Source organism: Labrus bergylta, chromosome 21 (assembly GCF_963930695.1).
Source record: "Labrus bergylta chromosome 21, fLabBer1.1, whole genome shotgun sequence".
In the NCBI taxonomy this organism is placed as follows: Eukaryota; Metazoa; Chordata; class Actinopteri; order Labriformes; family Labridae; genus Labrus; species Labrus bergylta.
In genome coordinates this window covers 16,328,524-16,351,101 of record NC_089215.1, presented here as the reverse complement: position 1 = coordinate 16,351,101, position 22,578 = coordinate 16,328,524, and the positions used below count along the sequence as shown (strand labels likewise).

Sequence of the window (22,578 nt, the reverse complement as noted above, 5' to 3'; positions counted from 1 at the left end):
TGCATAGCCCTAAAGCCCTGCGTCCATGCCTGACCTCTGGCCGGTCTCTCATTGAAGTGCCCTAGCATCTCATGTGGCTAATAAACTATTGACAAGAACCTCATACAACCCCACTTCAAAAAATATATACATCCCCTTAAAATGGTTGGAAAAACAATGTTTTTCTACATTGTTAAAAAAATTCAAACATTAAAAACACCATACGTGATGCTTTCACTGACGTTTATTATTAAAGACAAAAACATTTTTTAACAAGTGGAAATGTCTTTTTGTGTGTGTCAAGGAGCTGGTGAGAAGGAACATGAAACAAATAACTTCATAATGTTTGAAAATTACTTTCTTTTGGTTTCAACAAATGGTTTCTGTATCTCTTTACAATAAGGTTTGTCTAAGCCACTTTAATTATGAGGTCAACAGGTTCCAATTGAGACAAAATAATCATTTGCTGAATTACATCGTCATTGTCTAATCACTTGTACCCTTTAATACTTCTCGTTTTGTCTCAGGATGTATTTCTGTGCTGATCTGTGAGTCTTTGTCTCTTTTCCTGTAGTGAAGAATAAGGACAACTAATTAGTAGAGAAGTATTCATACAGCCCCTCAGAGGTACAGTGTAAGTATGATTAATTAGATTAATATCTGTTCTCTCAAGGACACAGAGACACTGTGTGAAACATGTTTTAATGAGAGTGCACATCATTTACATCACTCGTGGTCTTCGGTTTGCACGGTTGCTCTGATTCACACGCAGGAAGGATTCAATTTAAAGAGTAAGACAACATCAGACACTCAAGAAACTTTTGCTGGTAACACAAGACCTTTATTTGCAAAGTTCTGTTCTGAACACATCTTAACATTTTTTTTATTTGCCCTCCTAGTTGTGACTAAAGTTTTTACTGGAGATTTTAGAGCTAAATATGTTTTATAAGACAACGATTGCAAAAATAAGAAGCTGAATTTGGTCTGAATATTAAGCTGCAAACACATTTTCAATCTGCTGCATTAAGATCACTCATGACAGCTTAAGAGCTATTCTAAAACTAGGGCGGTGAATATAACTGTGACTCAGTTGGCAAAGTCGGTCGTCTCTCAACTGGAAGGTCGACGGTTTGATTCCCAGCTCCTGTAGCCACATGTCTGATGTGTCCTTGGGCAAGACACTTAACCCAGGTCACTTCACATAGAAACCTCTGCCATCATATAAATGAACCATTTTGATCCCAGAAAACAGAATCAGAAGAGCCTCTGTACCCTGTGAAGTCAAACTCACTACCCCTCCTTCTAACCCCGGGAACAATTTAAAGTCCACAATCCTGAACTGAGTTAACAATAAAGACACGTTTAGGTGGAGGGTCCCTTTAATTAGTATATATAAAGAGGCATCCATTGACAGAAATCAAACAGACGCTGAATCTATACATTTTAATTATTTTTAGTTTGTCACACACCACTGAGCTCTGCTCGCCTCTTTTGCTGAGTGAAACTTTGGATTCCTGTGCAGTGGGTGCAGCCAATAAAGAGGTTATGATTGGTTTGTCATTACAATGCAAATGTTGTGTTTTGATGACTCAGAGGTGAAAAATGAAATCCCAATTTCAAGAGTTAGAAGTTTTACTTACAAGCTTAAAAAAAAACCCAGCAACACTCACTTTCACTGACTTATTAAAATGCAGAGAATGGGGACCAACATTTGTAATCATTTCCTTTTCTCCAACTCCAAGTAATCTACTGCTCAGTCAAAGGGGACGTATAGCAACAAAACCTTTTCTTGCTTTTTGGCTGACAGACAGTTATCTTGTTGCCAGTAAATTGGTTTATTTATGACATCGGAGACTGAAGCGGGATGGGGCTATGAATTCTGGCTTTACTCAGCTGCATATTAGCCAGCATTGATTTCTCTAGAGTACGTGTGTACAAAGCAAGCAAGCTTTATCAAAAACTCTTCAGATCCCAAAGAGAGAGAAACATGTACAAGTTTCTCACATTCTCCAGGCTCCCGCGTTGAAAACCTCCCCGATCGAAGAACAATATTTTTTTCTGAGGATAGTTTGGTATGAAATGCATCAGCCAGGCGATGTTCGCAGCCGGTCTCCTGCTGCTCTGGGAGTTTAATCAATAGAGATATAAGGCATTTGTTCCTACCTGAGACTCTGCTTACACACTCTTTTTTTTTAAATCATTTCTTTTATCAGAATAGAAGCCTTAGTGTGACTGACAAAAGCGGTCTCAGAGGAGCCTCAAAGATCTGAGAAAACACACAAAAGCGCTTTGGCTTTTTATATTGTAATAAATGGAAACATTGCACAGCAGCATTAAATAGCAGTCTTGACATGCAAAAAGAATTGTACTTTCTACAACATGAAACTCTGTACATCACATGGAATACATCAGCAGTGTTTTGTTTTTTTTTAATTGAGGAAACGTTGAACCATTCTCTCTTTTTTAAATTATTTTTTCTGAGAGCCATGTTATGAATTGAAATGTGTTTATACAGTTGGTTTTTAAATGTCAGCGCAAAGTTATGGTGCTTTTTATGCTCTGTTACATACAATAGGGCTGATGTGTCTGTGTATTCCTGTAAACCTTAAAGACAAAGCCAAACAATATCTCAGTAGTAGGGCTTTCACGCTTGTAGAAATCTCCTGAAAAACTCCTGGATAGCCGCTGTATGTGTGAACGCAAACAGCCACAGACCAGACAGACCACTAGTATTTTTTCGGAGCAGTCTTCCTGTAATTATCTAGATATTTTCAGGAGTGTATATGTGAAAACGGCTTTAGTCTCTCCTCCCTTTATGACTCATTGACTCTATGGTACCCGATGAAAAGACGTCCATCTTTAAAACTGGTAAAGAATATGGAGCTTGAATTTTGTCATGTGCTCCTAAAACTACAGGTTTTTGAATATTATCCAGGAGCAGCACATTTTACCTTTTCCTTGTTAAGGGATATTTTCATGTGTGAGTATGTGTAATGTTGGTACTTTGGAAGTTGTAGTCGTGATTTGAAATAAGAAATAAAACATCTCACAGTGCCCTTGGTTATGTTAATGAAGGGACACATCAGCCAGTGAAAAAGTGGCTCATAAATGTGTTTCTATACATAGATAAATATATCTGGTCATGCTTCTGCTGCTGGTCCTGCAATGGCACTGAGCTGGTTTTGATTTGAATTCGCCCAGGATTTATTTATATCCTGACATTTATGTTTAAAACATTATTTTAACGCACTAGATTGTACATCTGATACCACACACATACACGTCCACCTCACCAACCTACCTGATCCCTCCCCCCCTCATAGTTGCTGACACACCTTCAATATTATGTGAAATGAAACTTAATAATACCAGTGTAAGTCATAAACATTGTCATGTTGATACTTCTTCATTTCATTTTGATCCGGGGCCGTTTTCATCCTGAGAATACGCTCGGAGAGCTGCTAACTTCACTTCAACAATCCTAGGAGGATTTTTTTTATCTTAGGAGTGATTTAGGAACAATCTCAGAGCAAATCTGAGCGAGAGGGACAGAAACTTTTATCTTAGTAAGGAGGCGAGGTTGACCCTGTTGCTGCAGTTAGTGTGACACATTCTTTCAAAAGCTGTGATTGGTTGAGCCAAAAAAGAGAAAGACACTGAAAGATCATGCTCTCTGAGTGATAATGGGCATAGAAGGACAGTAAGATCGAGCCGACTAATCATAAAATCAAGTCAGAATTTGTGATGAGGAACACGTTTTTATGAAATTAACATCGGTGTTGAATAAATTGTAAGACATAATAAGAAGTAGTCTACAACATGATTGTAAACACATGACCTCTGCGTTATATTTGCATGTGAAAGGCCCTTCATCTGTGATTAGATACACCTGAGGAGTATATCACGTTTATAGAGGGATCCACCAAGCTAACCTAGCTGAAGACATTTCTGCATACATTATGTTTTGATCTGTTCAGCCCGACTTTGATTCAATTAGAGTCTTCTTCTTTCAGTGTTAGGAAAACTTTTCTTCACTTCTTCCTCAGCTTGAGAAACTCTTAAAAGTCCTCACAACGCCTAACAGGTTTTCACCTTAGGAGGTCTCTTAAGCGCTAATATGCTTTGTGCTTTGTGATACGCCTCAGTACAGCCGACCAGGGCTGCTTGTTTTCATAGCTATTGACTTTGGTTGATGTCAGGAAAATATTGTGTTGCACAGCACTTAACGATGTGTAAGAATTAAGCTACACACTTAGAACTAGGCTTCTGGACTCCTCACTTTGGAGATCTTCTGGGCACGGCCAACTGGGAGGAGACCCCGGGGTTATACCAGAGTTCGCTGGAGGGATTATATATCCCCTCTAGCCTGGGAACGCCTCGGAATCCCCCAGGAGGAGCTGGAAAACGTTGCTGGGGAGAGGGAGGTCTTGGCTGACTTACTGCGCTTGCTGCCTACCCGAACCCAATCTCAGATACGCAGAGGAAAATGGATGGATGGACGCAGAACTAGGATCTATTCATCTCTGGTTTTGGACTTTTTCATTGGATGTGAATCATGATGAGATTCATGGCGTTATTGCCAAAATGTTGATGTAGTCATAAAAGTATTTAACGCATATTGTATTATTTATTTGTTTGTTATTTGTCCTGGGAATCCATGTGGTGGGAAAATAGCACAGCATAAAAAGGAGGACATGTTGTGCATGTGTGTGGTAGCAAGTGATCATGAATGTGCCTCGCACATGTGTGATGGCTCTTAGTCAAACAACGTTACCTTTTTTTTTTTTTTTGCACAGAGAGACGTATTGGTCCCATTCAAATGAATGAGGTGCCTGTTTTTTTTTTTTTTTTTTGTCATGCTGAGCCGTGCCTTATCAGTCAAACACAGACACTAAGATGTCCTCAAAAGAAAGTGGATAAACAAAACTGAAGCTGCTCATGCAATCTTTTCTGATTTAAATATTAACATGCCAGACTCTTACTTTGTCTCCAGCTATAAGGTGACATCACAATATTATTTCCCCTTTGGTTTTCAAATCCTACCACTGTTCTTACCTCACCTGTGCATCAGGTCATTTTGTTGTCCCTGACTCAATGCATCATGGGGGCAAAAGACAGTAAACATAAGGGAAAGCAAACAAAGCTACATGTGAACGTAGACCGAGAGATGAGGGTGTCTTTTTTTGTCCATAACAGCAGCAAGCAGCTTTTCATTCAGTTCTTTCTGTTGTTCATGTATCATGCGTCCTCACAGATTAGACTGCAAACACACAAAGAGCTTCAATCTTCAGCACTCTCTTTCGTGGCTGTGGTGAAGAGAAGTTCAGGGTCTGCTGCTGTTTGTTTCATCTCCAACAGGTTCTTCTTGTACTTTCTCTCCCAGCACAGTTCAGTCGCATCTGTCAGGGAGACAAAGGGACACAGGCTATAAATACTGGGGCTTGTAAATACTCTAAACACACACACACACACACACACTGATAAAAATAGCAAAGACGAACTTATCAGTTCCTGTGTGCATTCAGAAAAGGTAGGCACAGCTTCTTCTGAATGTCCCAAACACACAGCACACACATAAATAAATGCACACAGAATTTGGACTCAGTCACAATGACGTGATTAAGAGAGCGTGGCTAAAGGGATTTCTTGTCAGTATCAGCTTGCCAATGAACAGAGTGAAGAGAGCCTACAGAGTCTTTGATTTCAATGCCATTATCCACCATGTGTCAGTTTTATACCAAAACACATGACAGTATGTTCACTTCTGCCTCCATTACAGGTTAGGCAAGCATCCTGTTTGTTTCAATGACACTTTATGTCTTCAGTGTTTATTCGCATCAAAACTTTTGCACAGCATCTTCATGATGCAACTCCACTTTGCTCTCAATCAGATAAAAGTGAAAGTGGGTCATATGCAAATCCATTCATGAAGGGAATATTCATCTCATTCACAAGATTTATGTCCGCTATGCAAACAGTAAATAATCACTTAACTTGATTCCATACACAAATTGTAGGACATATGATAGATGCAGCACTCGAAAAATCTCGGTCTTGCATTAATTATCATAAATCTCACCAGAACTAAACATCACAATGATTTATATGCAACAAGATGTTGATGGAAAACAGCACAAAGTGAAAGCAACAGTGGTCATAGCCATAACGGTTCCTCTTCTTCTTTCAGTGTGCTTTAAACGTACAATATGTAGAATTTCTGTATTAAAATATCTATATTAATTAAAATGGACTAAACCTATATGTTATATATTTGTTGTTGTTGAGCACTTACATTACCTCAAATATTTTCAACAGTTATCAAAACCAGAGAAGTAAGTAAAGTAACAAAGAGAATCACTCCCATGATTCCCCGCCAGCCTCGACGTCATCTCTTGTTATTGTTTTGACTGAGAGCCCCCTGGTGGCGGAATATACGTACTGTGCCTTTAAGTCAGGACTTCTTGTGGCCAAAGTTTGCCTTGTGTAATAGTCAGCTCAAAATGTTGTCTTCTCATACTGTGTATCTACTTCAGCCTTCATTTCCTGATTTTTTTTAAGCAAAGAAATGAATCCTAAATGCCATTAGCTAATTATTTTCTGTTAGCTTGTGGAGTATTTCATAAATAACGAGGTTGATTCTTTAAATATCTGAAAAAGGATGATGAAATTTTAATGTGAACTGTTGGCAAAAAGAAAGGACACAGTCAAAGGAAAGATCTGATCATCATAATAGAACATATACCAGTCCTTTGAATACTTTTGTCCTTTATATTAAAAGGCTAGAAATCTTTTGTATTTTTTTAAACAACTTAAATCACTCCCACAGAGACTGAAAAAAAGTCTCCTTTGTCCTTTTTTTTACTAACAGAACAAGAAACTGAACAAATCCAAAGTGAAACATGTCAAAAGAAATAACGAGGTTGAAATGTCGATGGTGATGTTCTGGGTTACTGCTTGATTTAAGAAAAATCTAATTTTTAGTTGAACTTCCCTCACTGGTTCAGTTCAGGACTTCCTGCGATCCTCTTCATCCAGTTGTCAGTGAACATTGTATTTTTGGACAAAAGTTTTATTATAAAACAAAGTTTAACTTTTTCTGTGATACAGTATATTTTTTTCACTTTAGTTAAAGACCCAGATTGGAAAAAGGTGGCTGATAAAAGCAACTACTCAGCTTAGGTTAGAATAGCCTAGCATAGCTTAGCTTAGCTTAGCATAGCTTAGCATAGCTTAGCTTAGCATAGCTTAGCTTAGCTTAGCATAGCACTACGACTGAAACAGGATGAATCAACCAACTAAGGCAGCAACATTTTTCTACCTGCACTTCTAAAGGTGACTTATCAAAATGTTTTATATATAAATATTTTTTTTTAGGGCTGTCAAACGATGATTTTCAAAAATTTTGATTAATCGCTGATTTCTACCATTAATTAAGCAAACTTTCTGTAAATGGAAGGTTACAACATTAACGTATTCAGAGGAAAAGTGAATGAAAAAAACAGCTTAAAGGAACATAAAAAGTGAAGTGTTTGATGTCATGAGGTAAAGATTACTTTTGACTCATAAACTGAGCTGTCAGTGATGTCTGTGAATGGAGCAATTCAAAGGTGCAGTGTTTTTTGTTTTTTTTCCATCACAGTGGCAGCAGGGAGATGCTGCAGTCAGTGCAATGATTTAGCTATGGTGTCTAACGGAACAAAATAACATGTGATTAAAAAAATGCATTAATCGTGGACCTTACTCGCATCGCGATTAATGAGTTAATGCTAAGCGCTTTTCAAGTCCTCAGCCAAGACCTAAACTTTGCATTTGAACAGCACTTCAAATCCATGCGAACACACACATACTATACTCTAGAGCCTAAATTTCTTTCAATCTCATCCACTTTTTTTCACTATGTTTATTTAATAAGCGCTGCCAAAATCAATTCTGCAGTTCATACTTTTTTGTTGGAATTTACTGATTACTTTGATGATTAAATCTAATAATAGTCTTTCTCAGGCCAAAACCAGTTTGTCTGATTGATCAATCTAAGATTAGCTTTACCATTCCACATGCTAAGATTAGCTCTTCCAACAGCACACGCATGGGAACAGTGGTTTCCCCCGATCTCAGGAAACAGAGTCTCCACAGTTTAAGCAGCAGTGGGATGATAAGCAGTGTAGTGGTTGTATGACGGTTTACATGTGAAGGTGGATCACCATTTACTGAAAGAGAATTCATGCAAGTAATAAGTGTATTAGTAATTTCAGGAGAAGTGAATCCTGATATTATTGTGATTTGGAGTATGACTAGTATTTAAAAAAGAGAGAAACGTATTAATCTCTTCCATCACTCTAGTTTATTAGCAAGTTTAAGCATGATAACCAATCAAACTAAAATAGTAATTGTGGTGAAGATTTTCGATTAAATTCTAGAATTGTCATATGTCAGCAGTCACACTAACGGATATAACATAAGTTTAAACATTTTAAACAAACTTTTGATTTATTTGTGCCTACTTTTGCAGCATCACCATCTGATGGTAAATGGACTTGAGTTTGTTAAACGATTTTCTCGTCTTCTGACTACTCAAAGTGTATTTTACATCACAGGTCACACATACCGATTCCCACACTGATGGCAGAGGCTGCTTTGTAAAAGTGTTGAACAGAATTAACTAATCCATTCATACTCATTCGCACACCGCTGACATAGAAGCAGGAGCAACTGGTGGTTCACTGTCTTCCCAAGGAAACATTCAACCTTCCAGTTGAGAGACGACGGACTCTACCACTGAGCCACAGCCGTTTTAGTCCCAAAAAATAGTCTCAAATACCAAAAACAGTACAAACTTGTGGACCCGCAGAGCAATGTTGCGAGTCACGGTGGTTCCGTCTTCATTTTATAACATTTTGACTTGTACCCAAAGCTGCCTTTTCAACCTGAATTTGAAAAGTTTCTGTAATGAAAGATTGAAACAAAGTTTGAACAGTCTTTAAGGTCGGCTTTTTCTGCCTGCTTAGGTCCTGGTTGGATGGTCGGCTTTACTTGCTCATTGCCTCAGAAAGCTGACTAACCCATTCCTCCTCCCAGTTGCAGCACAAAATCTCACTTAAGTCATATCCCACAGGGCAAAAAGTGAGGAAATGAATCCTCTCTTCTTTTTTCACAACAAACATTGGGACTCGAATGCTGAGGCTATTTAATGATATAATGTTCACACAGCGCTGCAAGAGTATAATCATATGTGGTTATCGTCCTCTAGAGGCTGTACCATTATAGCAGGTTTTAGACCTTTGAGGGGATTAGGTTGCTGACTGTCTTCCTTGTCTCAAATGCCTATCAGCAATATAACTGTGTTCTTCTGCTGTTTGAGGACAGCGGACAGAAAATAGACCTGAATAACTTTTGCTCTCCAATCCCTCAGTCCAGCTGTTCATTTGTCACCTTTTGACTCGAGATTGCAATGCATCCTGCAGTGAGCTCTCCCACTGTAGTCTTTCCTTCACTAATGACTCCATCCCTTCTGATTTTCCCCACTGACTGTTTCGCCAGGCCTTCTGTGCTTGCTCAGTGGCGGCAAAACCTTTTAACAGCCCACTTGGCAGAAGCAGTCAGACGGAGAGGTGTGTATTTGCCCCTCTTTGCCAAGGCTCCATCATCAAAAGCTCATCAAAGACCATGAGTAGATCTCAATATGCTGAGGAAGTAAGGGTTCATTGACTGTGAGTGGTTGCTTCTGCCATTTCCTGTAACCCCACAGTCGTAAATTATTCAGCGAAGATGCAACCTTAGGTATTCTTGCCTGCTGCATGCAGAATTCTTTTTTTTTTTCACAATATTTGAAGTGTTGGAAAGAGCATTTAGCTCCTGGGGAATCAGTGACTGCAAAGTAAAGCCCATTAGTGGTGCAGGGGTATAAATCTCTTCCCTGGCACTGCCAGGGAAGAGATTCACAAGGTTATTATTATTGTTAATATCAGAGTTGTTATTGTAATGTCCTGCACACACTCTTGACCACATTCAACCTGGCATGAGGCCAATTTAAATTTTGGAACAGATGAGTCCACTTCCATGTTAAAATTACCTTTCCAGATGCAGCAAGACAAATATTTGTTGATTGTGCAGCGTCCAGGCATGGGTTGGATATTTGCTGAAAGTCAGGGTAAAAGGAGAGTTCCATGCAGAGTTTGCTGGTTTTTAAGCTTTTACAGCTCCTGCATCTTGCTTGCTCCCTCTCTGGCAGGACATACAGACCTGGCTTATCCTGCCTGGCTTAACACACTGCACACTGGCTGCTTCTTATCTTAGCCTTGCAGCCCTTTGGGTCCTCATTCCCACATGCAATTACACCAGCAGGCACAGACCACTAATAATGACAGTTTGTTGATGTTATGTTTGTGTACACATTTGCTGCTGTTTAAATTGTGTGTGTTTTAATGGGACAATTTCCCTTATGTATCTTATTCTGCGTGAAAACTACTATAGTAAAAAAGTGGTGACAAACTTTTATTAAATCATAATATTGGCTTATACTTGCAGGAAAAGGTGTAATTTAAACATTAGAAGTTAGAATAAGCAATATATTTCTTCAGGCAAACAATGATAGATTGTAAGGTTTATACATTGTTGGTATCATTACATTTAAGAAAGTTATTTTGCAAGTTATTTTCTACATAACAGTTCGGATGAATCCAGCATTCTAACGGTATTCACAGTATGGAATTAAAATGTTCACACTGGTGTGAAGGGGAGCTATATCAACATTTTTGTTGCAGAAGATTTATGTTGAAATTTTCCTTTTTTATGTTTCTCCACAGCAATCCACACATTTGCAGATTAACTTCTTATCCATTCACTATCAATAAATAAGTCACTCAAATGTATTAGTTTTATGCAAATATATTCGATACAACAACCACAGTGAAATGTCATTTAGTGAACTTGCCAATTTTTCTAAACACTTAAACACTGTTTAAGGCTCTTCAGGGGACTTGAGCCGATACCACCCTGGACTGGTGGCCATTCAATCACAGGGCCAACTTAGAGAGACAAAACAACCATTTACCCTCACATTCACATCTGCGGGCAATTTGGAGTCACCAATTAACCACTTGTCTATGAACTTTGTGAGGAATCCGGAGTACCAGGGGGAACTGACCCTCGTACTATGCAAGGCAGCTGCCCAGATGAGGATATGAACCAGGGTCCCCTCTTACTGTGAGGCGACAATCCCCTCCTCAGCTAACCACTGCACAACCTGCACCAGTAGCTGTGTAATTAACATAGGGGTAGTCAAGGAAAGCCTGAGAGTAGCAGCTATATTTTGAGACCCCCCCCCCCCCCCCCCCCATTGGTTTTGATTCTTTACAATTATGGCGGCCTGTATTTGCACTGCATTGCACAACTATTGTTTTGGCAGGTTAGAGCAAAGCTTTATGGTCTTTGTGGTTCTGTTTGTGGAAGATTTTGGTACCAGACATCGGTGTTTCTCAAAACTCTACAGAAATGTTGGTTGCGTGTATATTGAGCGAACATATGGGTCCAAACTGTTTCCTTTTCATGCAATTAATCATCATTGGAAAGTTCACAAACAGCTGCACTAACAGCCACACACAGTTACCATGTGGTAACTACACTACTACTGACGGTTTTTGCCCAAGTCTCTCGTGTTGTGACAGGCAGACGTGATGTTCCAAAGAGGGTCACGATGCTCAAAAGCTTTGAAGATGAAGGTAGTGTGTTCCACATTGATAACCTCCAAGGGTCTGACTGTCAGGAAGTCAAGGACCAGTGAGGCATTAAATCCCAGGTCCTTGAGCTTTGTGGAGGAAACTATGATTTTAAATGAATACTTATCATTGAAAAGCAATTTCAAACATCACCCTCTCATGTCCAGGTGAGATAGGTTAGTGTTGAGGATAGTAGCAGGGTTTCTCAAGGGTCACTGACACCTCATTTAGATAGAATTAATTTTATAAAATTTAGCTTGCATGGACTGATAGGTCATAACAATCTCACGATTTATTAACTTTTAATCATGCTTTGTGATTTGCCATATTATCTGGGATTTCACATTTTTTATATGTGTTATAATGAATTGCCCCATTGGTGAAATTTGTCTGCCAACAATGCCGAGAAAACACGCAGCTCTGTGCAACAATAAACGAGCCATACATAGTTCCAGTGATTTTTGTCACTGCTGATACATGATACATACTGCTGTATTGTGATTACAGGGTGAGAGGGATCATATTGAACTTGATATAGTGTTCTTTTATTCTATGTTGGATCCAAATATGATACATTGAATTTCAGAATAATTTCCTGTAGGATGAATCCCGCCACAAAGAGAGGGGTACATTATCTGAAAGGCACTCAAGTGAATGATTCTTAAAAAAGGGGGAATTTATCCCAGACCAAAAACTACAGAAAATTGCTTTGTGAGCATAACAGCAACTTCCTTACTAAGGGAGAGTTTAAAAATCGAGTACAATGGTAGACTGTAAATATTAATGGACAAAGCCTGATTGACATCACCCATCTGTTACAGCAGCGGGGTCTGGAGGCTTATCGTCAGCTGTCGCCATGCTGGAAATGCTGTCTCAGCCTAACTTTCAGTCAAACTAACGACAGGCTGAGAGCTGGAGCTGAGGCGGGATGTTAAACCTCCTGACAAACAGTGCCCACCCGTCAATCAGGTCAGACTGAGGATAAAAACCCTGCAACAAAGAGCCTCGTTTTCAGGCCTGCTATGACCAAGATTAATAAATGGTAGCTAAAGAATCACATTTCTATTCTAACCATATAAAAAATAATCTTCACATCAAAATTGCCAGCTGTTGTGTGATTATGAGTAGAAGCTTTTAAACTGTTAACATTGTTGTGCTGCACTGGGAGCTGTCTTCGTCATTTTTGTTTGTTTCCTGTTTAAGAGCATGTGCTGTTTTCTTTTTCCTTTAAGGCTCAGAGTCTCTCTCTAGAGTGACATTATAATGCACTCATCTCTGTCTCTCCCACCAGCACCATCAGCTCCTGTACCAGCAGTGAAGATCAGAGGAACCTTTCCATATGTCTACACCCCCTTAAAGCTCTCACAGGCTGCCACAGCACTGCTCAGGGTTTGTTTTAGAGTGAACAAAGAGAGGTGAGACAGGTTCCCTGGAAAAGCTTTTTTAAGTAGGAAAGGGAGACAATCGTAATGATGCCATCATCACAGGGAGATGGGACAGAGCTGAGAGTTGTTCGCTCCGGGGATATACGTCAAAGCCAAACCCTTGACGTCGCAGCAAGGGCACCCTTTGATCCCGTTCCTTATTTCAAGAAGAGAAGAAAATCAGATGAGACACTGTATGTCTGTGAATCATCATTATGGAACTCAGTGTAAGTTCAAGCAGGAAGACTGGTTAGATTCTCTCACACATTCATTCAATTTTCTTCCTTAAACTTAGCCCCTCCCTCTCTACCACTTCCAACATCTCCCTGCTCTGGTGATCAGCTGATTTTGGGTGTTTACTCTTTAACTAATTATCAAACCAGACTCTGCCAAAACCTCTCACCTGCTGTAAAATCTTTAAATCTGTTCTCTCTCTTCTGCAGTCAGTTAGTCATTTCAGTGAGATCGCTGCGACCCTCCTCCGCCGCGGTCACCTCCAATCAAGCTCAACAGAGTTCAGATACAGCCTCAGAAACCCCACTCCTCATCACATCCTGCATTCTTCTATCACCACCAACACCAGTGTCTATACTCCACTCCTTTCCTGCTGTAGACCTCATTACCGCCCTGAGAGCATAAAGTCATCACAACGCCAAAAAAACATTGCACATTTATCTTTTCCTAAACTGTTCAATAAATGATTGTAACCTCTTACTCTAGTATCTCCTGATTGAAATGGTTCAGTCAATGTATTGTATCCCTGGACACTACCTCAAGTTTTGTTGATGAGGAACAAAACTGTTGTGTTCATACTGGCAGAAAACTCCTGAAAAAACTCTTGAGATCTTCAGGAGGAGCTGTATGTGTGAACGCAAACAGCTAAATTTTTTCACTCAATTTCACGCATCAAGTCCAAGTGAGCTGATGTGATGTGATGTGAGACCGCAGTAGGATATTCTCCGGAGAATTGCACGAGCCAATGGGAAGGGGGAGTGACGTTTATATTCTGTGACTGCCCACGACCTCTATGATCTCTGTGAACGTAATTAAACGGCTGCATTATGTTTTCTGTTCATCAGTATGTTGCTGCTCTTTTGTTGACATTGTGATTCCTCCAAACTGCAAGTACTGACAGGAATAGTCTCCCGCTGTGAGGAGCATATGTGAACAGCCAGGTCAGGAGAATCTCCGGAGCAGTCCTCCTGAAATTATCTAGATATTTTCAGCAGTGCACATGTGCAAACGGCTTATGCTAGTTTATATAAATGTAGAACAGAGCAGTATAAAAACCAGTTTGGCTGTTTAAGCTAAGTTCCCACAGAAGCCACTGGTCCAGATGCTGGCACACCTTCAACAAGTTTCAAGTTACTGACTATTCCAGTGACAACCTAAGTGACAGCCATGATCAAATGAAATGTCTTATCAACTTTGATATCTTCAAAAGTTAACAATAGAAGAGTGACTGCAAACCCTCATTTTCTCTCTTTTTCATTACACAGCCTGGTTCTTGTTCTTGTCACTTTTTCTTTCCTGTGTGTATGTACGTGTAACCTCTTTGTATGTGTGTTTATGTTTTGCCTCTCTAACCCTCCTCTCTCTTTCCAAGTCCCACTCCATCCCTTTAAAACTCCCACCCCCCTGCTCGTGGAATACGGCCTCTAAGGGTGCACTCACACTAGGCAAAGTTGTCCCGTACCGTGCTTAAGCACAATTGCCCCCCCTCCCCATTCCCCCGCTGGCCTGCACTCACACTGCTCCAGGACGAACCTGCCTCTTAAAAGGACGTTTTTTTCTTGCCACTGTAACTTCTGCTAAAATGTTGCTAAAGTGCTACGCTCATGATGGATTCATGCTGGGTCTTTGTAACATAGCACTGAGTAAGTAAGTTTAAAACGCCTTGTATGTGGCCCCATCCCGATCCCCCACACTCACACCTCAACCTGTAGTCCTCTGCTGGACTGGCATCTCTTCTCACACTTACTTTTTCTGGACTTTTAAAAGTCATGCAGTAAGCGGTGAAGGGCTAACATTCAGATGATCCCTTCCCTTTAAAGTCTTGGATAGAAAATCAAATTGAAGCTCTTGACCTCGGTTACACTCAGGGAAGATCCACAGCTGAGCACTTCCAAACTGTCTACCCGAACTACTCTACCTTTGTATTTGTCTTGTTGCTTCCCAAATGACTAAAATGTTCTGCTTGATATCATCATACCACTGAACCTGCCAGTCAACGATTGCATGAATGTGGAAACACAGGAAAGCTCCCCCCTCTTAGTTTGCCACATGTTACCAGTCTTGTCTTTTTCATTAACCGTTCTTCTCATCTGGAAGTCCACACCTGCTGAACAACTGTTCTTTAGATTTCTGATTCCACACTGGAAAGATTGCAGGCGAGGTTTATTGGCTCTCTTTGATCCCCTCTCCCTCGTTCACTCCTTCCTCTGCGTGTGTCTTCATTTCATGGCTTTCCCCTTGGCTATTCGTGTCAAGGTGGAAGAATATAGCATGGATATCTTTATATCCACGTGTCACATTTCACTTGACCCAAGGCAAACACGGCTGGAGGAGGCCTGCCAGCGCAGCTCAGCGCTTCAGACAGCTTGTTCTCCTTTCCGAGCAGCATGGGCTTCATTCCAATGTGATCTTCCTCTCTTTATCACGACACACGGCTGAACAGCAACGCTAACAAGCTTGTAAATGATCTTGATCAAAATCTGCTGGCCCATTATTTTTTTCTCAGGGTTTTTGTTCCTGTTGACCCAACTGTAATGTTCAGAGTTGCAGACAAGGATTGCTGATTGAGCTGGGGTTTCTGCGCTCTGTGCTGCAGTATTTGTGACACAAGCAGCAGCTCCTTGAAGACAGCAGCAGCATGGAAGGGGAGGCTGCGTGCAGATAAACAGAAAAGCATTAGGGGTGCTGTCACTATGTTTTGCTTTGTCTGTGGTAATTGAGAAGATAACTGTGAAATTATTCCTTTAATGTGTTGAAAATCCCTTTCATATTCACAATGATTATACAATAGCCCATTCCCCTGAGTAATTAGTGGAGTTTATTGTTACAATTTCAAGCCTCTCATTTGGCTCTGATTGAGCTTCTCTTTGGTGAATTAAACAACAATTATTTTGCACCGGCTTCATTCAGAAATGGATTCTGAGTTGAATAAGTGAAGAGTCCTTGAAGAACTATCTTTGAACTGTGTAGGCGTGTTGCGCACTAAACGACATTTCAGCTGAAGTGAAGTGCTTTCATTGTGTTCTTAGAGTTATGTGATTCTCATCTCTCCGCTTTTGTTGTTTACAGATAGGACCTATGTACTTTAACGTTTCTGTGTTGATTTGTTATGTTAAAAATGACCAAGGCAGTTCTGCCATTATTCCAGTGTTCATGGTCAGGTTGTATTCTTGTGTACAGTGACTGGCAGGCCTTTATATCTGTTTTTGCTGCTGCCTGTGGTGCAGGGCCATCTGTTATGGAACAAAGTTGACGAGCTGACTTTGTACTTTTTCCATTAGTCAATGTTATAAAACTGTTTATAATGCTTTTAACCCCACACATTTTTTTTGTCCCAGTCAGAAGCAGTAAAAATACTGGTTTTGTTTTGACAACCAAAGCTACATCAGTGTTAAGAAACGGGTGTCATTTATTTTTCATCTTGTGGGCTCTTCACACATGCTGCATCATTGTCAGGTGCACACTATGTAGGTTTAGTAGTGCCATTTGAAAGTTGGAGAATTGAAACAATTCTGTGCTATATTTTCTGATCAAAAATATACAAACCTTATTCAAATGAAAAAATTAGTCCCTGGAACACGGGGAGCTAAAAACTACCAGGAGAGTTACTGTTTCACTGTAGCAGGCCCCACACCATAACTTCCTGCATAACATTTAATCTTCAAACAATGTTACAGGGACCAGATTTTCCTCTGAAGGCAGTTTCTGTATAGAGTTATGAATATATACCACTTAATCTGTACACTTCCACACTTCCTCCAACTTCCACATTTCTCTAACAAAACCCCATGCACCTTTAAATATAGAACAATGAAAATTGTTAAATAATGTCCAGAAAAAAAACAAGAATATAAAAACAGCAAGCTCTTAAAATACCAGTGGAGACGAACTTTAGTCCAGTGCCTATCCTTTCTTTTTGACACTATTTAAATGTTTTTATAGACAGGAATAAATGCCTTTTTAAACCTGCCCAGATCAGATTCCCAAATAGGTATGTGATGTGTGCAGAGGTACTATTTGAAAACATTATGCAACTGGAGCAATTTGGGGTTCAGTGTCTTGCCCAAGGACACTTCCTATTGTGACTGGGGGAGATGGGGTTTTGAACCCCAAACCTTTCGGTTGAGGGACGACTGGCCCCTTGGTGGAATAAGCAAGGAAAACTATTCAACTAAGTGCAAAAATTATGGGTTGAAACAAAGTAGTATTAGAAGTTTGGCGGAATAAATCCCTTTAAGGCTTTACAAAATAGTTTGAGTCTATCCTAAAAAATGGAAGGGAAAAAATGGAGAGTTGTGTTTGTATTTAAGCTTTGTATAGAATCTTGACAACACTAAAGTTAGATATTTTCACTGTCTAGTTTCGTGTGAAACCTGCTGGAGATTCAGTCCTATCCACAGCACTGAAAATGATTCATATGAGTAGAAAGTCCTTGCCACTGCAGAGTACTAAGCTCTGCCTCTCTACTGGCTTTACTGGAATGAACAAAAAAAAAAAAAGTCCATGAGCCTTATTCCTGGGGGCTTTGCCTGAGCACCAGTCAGTAATCAAAAAGCTCATCCTGTGCCCACCCCCCTCCCATTTTCTTAGCAACAATGTCTGTGATCAATTTCAGTTACATGTGTAGCTGCAAAGCCTCGCAGGTAATGGCATCCTCTTGTTTACAGCTCCTTTCATCATCAGTCCAACAGGTTGTAATCATTGTAATGTTAAGCCACTTCTCACAAGAGCCCTGAAGCATTTTGGTTCTCTTGGTTTGTGCTATGCAATATCGACTCCTTTCATGAATGCTTTGTGTCCTGCATCTTGATTGTAGAGAAAGGAAAATGTGTTCTTACACACACCCCCTGTTCGTGTCGTTTATCTCTGCGGGAGTTTCACCTCTTAGCTGCACGGTTTCTGTCATTTTCTTCTTTTAGGTCATTAAGCAAATAATTGTTGTAATTATTTGTTATTACGAAAGAAGATCCGTGCATGCCAAACATTCTTCCGTTGTAAAGGGTTTTTATGTATAATTGGAAAATTGCACGCCGAACTATGCAAGCTCAAGGAACATGAATAGAAAGTGTTCTTTCCAGGTGAACTTGTGGCATTTCAAATTAATTATGTTGGTACAGCGGAGTATGTGTTGTATGTAGCCTACATGTCATGGTGTGATCGCGGCGGTGCATCCCTAATTAAGGTCTGGCTACAGATGACCCAGCTCTTGTTTGAATGTCAAGATGTAATACTCTCCTCACTGATAACATTTGTCCAGACACCATAGAGCCCACAGAGTAGGAAACAGAGCACTAAAATATCTGACAAAGCAAGAGGCTGCTAACTTCTGCTTCAGCATAATACACAGATACTTTGCTAGACATGATAAAGGATCCAAAACTTGCCATTTATAAGTAATGTAAACTGCTCACCAGTTTGTCTAATGCTGAAGCAGAAGCAGAAGCAGGAGATCTGAACTAGAGATGTAACGTGGCATTACTGCTAGATGTGTCATGTTTACTTCCCTATATATATATATATATTATTTTTTTATTTTTTAAGATTTATTTTTGGGCCTTTTGAGCCTTTATTGGAGAGACAGGACAGTGGCTAGAAATTAGGGACAGAGAGAGAGTGGGGAATGACATGCGAGAAAGGAGCCATGCTTTTGAAGGTCTTACAAAGGCATGAATAATTATTTCAGTTTGTTTCAAAACCAGCTAGAATCCCCTCATAGGAGGTTTAAGTTAAATGTTCATAAGAAATCAAAGTTAAGTGTGACCCTGATTTATTCTTTAAGTTACTTTAGTGATTTTATTTCCGTTTCTATTCCCAGTGATCATGAAGGTACGAGTAAATGGTAAATGGACTTGAGCTTGCATAGTTCAAGTCTTCTGACTACTCAAAGTGATTTTACACTGAATGCCACACCTACACATTCACACACTGATGACAGAGGATGTGAAGTCACCATCTGAAGTAACTAATCCAATTAATACACAAGCAGATGAAGCAGCTGAAGCAAATTGGGGTTAAGTGTCTTGCCCAAGGACACATCGGACATGTCACTGCAGGAGCTGGGGATCAAACCCCCATCCTTCTGGTTGAGAGACGACGACTGTAACAACTGAGCCACAGGACAAAACTTTCCTATAGCACTAAATTTAAAACCTGTAGACATCAGTATGCAGCATAACTCCCTGAGAAGAAAGGCAGTGATATAACATACACACACCTTGTTAATAAAAGATAAACCCTGCTGTCATTGAACTCAGCATCTTTGAAGTGGCTGACTGTGCAGATGATGGCTGCCTCTATACCTGTGAGACTCCGAGTTAAGTTCTGCAAACAATCTGCTGGTGGCTTTTGAAGGGCCTCCGCTGTCTTAAAACAGAGGGAAAAGAAACCGCTCTGACAGGAAGCAGCTACAGCGTGCCACCAGATCAATGCAGTGGCACTGTGCATGACCTCATGAAATACGCGGGGAAGAGATTGCCTTTGACACTTCCTGTAACACAGTATAAATTGTAACCTTTTACTTCTTTTATGCTTTACCATTCCAGATTGCATGGACATAATTGACTGTAGACTTCTGGAGTTCACAGGATTTATTTGTGCACCATGAGATCATTCCAACAGCTGTATCTATCAGCCTTTACTTTGATTCCAAGACTTTGAGAACATATAGGTAAAACTACATCTGTCAATTCACTTATCTATATTCATCTTATTCACAACTAAATAACTGAGGATAACCACACGTTTGAGAGTGTTTTAAAGAGAAAGGGTCACGATAACAAACTTTTTTGCCTTTTACTAAAGTGAGGGTACATCTCTGGGCGTCATAGGAAATTGTCTACAAGGCATGTTTTTTTTTTGGCACACTGCCATTTCTTGTGCTATATGGTACAGAAAATGATATCGATCATCAGTAAATTGATTTGTTTGAAGTCTGGGGGCTCAGAGGGAATCCATACGTGGAACTGGTTGAAAATGTAAAGCAAGTGTAATTAATTTCTTGAGCGTGGCTCTTCATTTTAAGGCCTTGGAAACAGCAGATGAAACTAAGATACTTTATGTACTCATCTTTACTTGTTCTGGCGCATGGGACTGTAATTAAAGGGCCTCCTCAGCAGATAGAGTTTGCTCGGGAGCATAGACTGTATATACATTGGTTTCTAAAGTCGACTTTTGAAGCCCATCATTGCCGGTCACCATATTAGAAATGCTTTTTCAAACTAACTGTCAGTCAACCTAGTAACAGGTAAAGAGCTGGAGCTGAGGCGAGACCTCTACCATCAGACTGTTCTGTCCCAACCACCATGTGGTCCGTGTCGTCCCCACAACCACCGCCATCCTCATTCATGTATGACTTCCTCGGCCGACCTCCACCTCAGCGGCGAGGAAGTGTAGACAACAGGAAAGCAAGGAAAGAGAGAAATCCTTCCTGCATCTTATCTCATATGCTCTTTGGTAAAGCGTCTCGAGATAACACTTGTTATGAATTGGCACTATACCAATAATAACCAGGAGAGATAAACACCACCACAAATATTCCCTCATTATACTCTTTTACATGCGCTGACATTAAAGGTCATAGCATATGAGTCATACCATTTTCATATTCATGAAACTATTCAGTGACCCAGGTGCCCTGAGTGGGTACATTTGCATTACTTTTCTTTCACACATTTGTTTTAGGTATTTCATTTTCTTGTCACACTATACATAAATAAAACAAACTAATAATTATACAGTAACCATCACTGTCTTCACATCTGTAAGTGTGTTTTAATCCATATAATCAGCCCAAAGCATTAGTCAGGAGAGGAGGTGTTAATCCTTTTAAGTAGGAAAAAGAAAGACGGTCTCAGAGATGTCTCAGGGGTCCAACATGCACCCCACTCAGGATCCCCATTTTGATAAGCTGTTAGTTTCTGACTGTGCAAACGACCAGGACTCGGCAAACATCCTTTAATTCGTTAATTAGCAATGTTGATTTTTTCATAAATTTTTAACATGGATGTTCATTTAGAAAATTATTAATCGAACATTTAATTTACGTTCAATTTGGTCTCGTTAACAATATTTTTGTTACTTGAATTCACTGTTGCCAACTCCAGTCAGCTGGCCTCATTGCTCTGGACTCTCTGTGACTGTAAATCCTGTTGTTACCTCCTTTTTTCAACTTGCACATCGATGCAGTTATGCCAGGGAGGATACAACTGGTTACGATTGGTTACCATACCTTTTTTCACCACAGTTTCTGATCTTATTTAACCTGGTGACTTTGCTATGAACTGATTTTCTGATAAACAGCAAACGTGCAAGGTGTTCTACAACCAGAAACTGGCAACTTGACAAACTCAGTTCACGCATGGGGCGCCTAAATGTGGGACAAGCATCTGTGTTTTTTTTTCTTTCTTACATGTGTTTGAATCCTAACTTGATTCCAGTGGATAATTGATTTACCTGGGAAGGATGAAGACTGGCAGCATGTTTATGAGATTTTGCAACGCCTGGGTTCGTAACATAAAATATTCTAAAAAGTTCTAATGTAGCATCTGCACGGCTGTAATTGAGATGCAGCATGCTGTGCATCAACAGATTAGTGAAAACCTGCATGCAAATATTTTAATGCTGACGGGCTGAGTCCTATAAAGAGTAATCCACAGTGTCAGGCAGTTATTGCTGTAATCAGGCCCCATAAAGACTTTTAATCTCCAGAGGACTTGAACTTTGAAGGGTCCTGCTGGCTCAGCAGGGGGAAGGAATGGAGGAGTACTTGAAATGTCCTCTCACTTATGGCTAAAAGTCTGTTCAAAGTCATTCTCCTGTCCTGCATCTTGCTGCTGTTTAAAAAAGCACTGGAAAACAGGGAATTCCTGCAAAGATAAAGATAAAGATAAAGGTCTTACATTTTGCCAACTCAAATGTGACAGATTTAAAAGCTTAGACTGTGGAGATACTAATTTATGGGCATGTTCATAACCACCCACCGTTAGGTCTTTGGCATTTCAATGCCTGTCTGTAATTGTTTATCGCAGTAAGAGCTATGAATGGGACTTCTGGCAGTGGCTTACTATAAAAAATGACTTTCATCTTAATGTGGTGACTCCGGTTAAATCAAGTTTATTAGAAGAGAAATAAGCTGCTGCTGAGAGCGATTGATGGCTCCTTCACTCAAACACAACTACAGAGCTGATGTCATCAAAATGTTGGAGTAAAAAAAAAACATCTTGATTTTG

The 22,578-nt window shown here is 39.9% G+C and overlaps 1 protein-coding gene across 1 annotated transcript in view; it reads right to left on the bottom strand.

Annotated features, from left to right (window-relative positions):
• Window positions 1–215: 215 nt before the first annotated feature.
• LOC109988604 (urotensin-2 receptor) overlaps window positions 216–22,578 on the bottom strand; it is a 52,772-nt gene continuing 30,409 nt past the window's right edge. The window contains exon 4 of the mRNA XM_029278498.2: window positions 216–5,378. The gene's annotated coding sequence lies outside the window, so the exon portion shown is untranslated. The remainder of the gene's footprint in view (window positions 5,379–22,578) is intronic.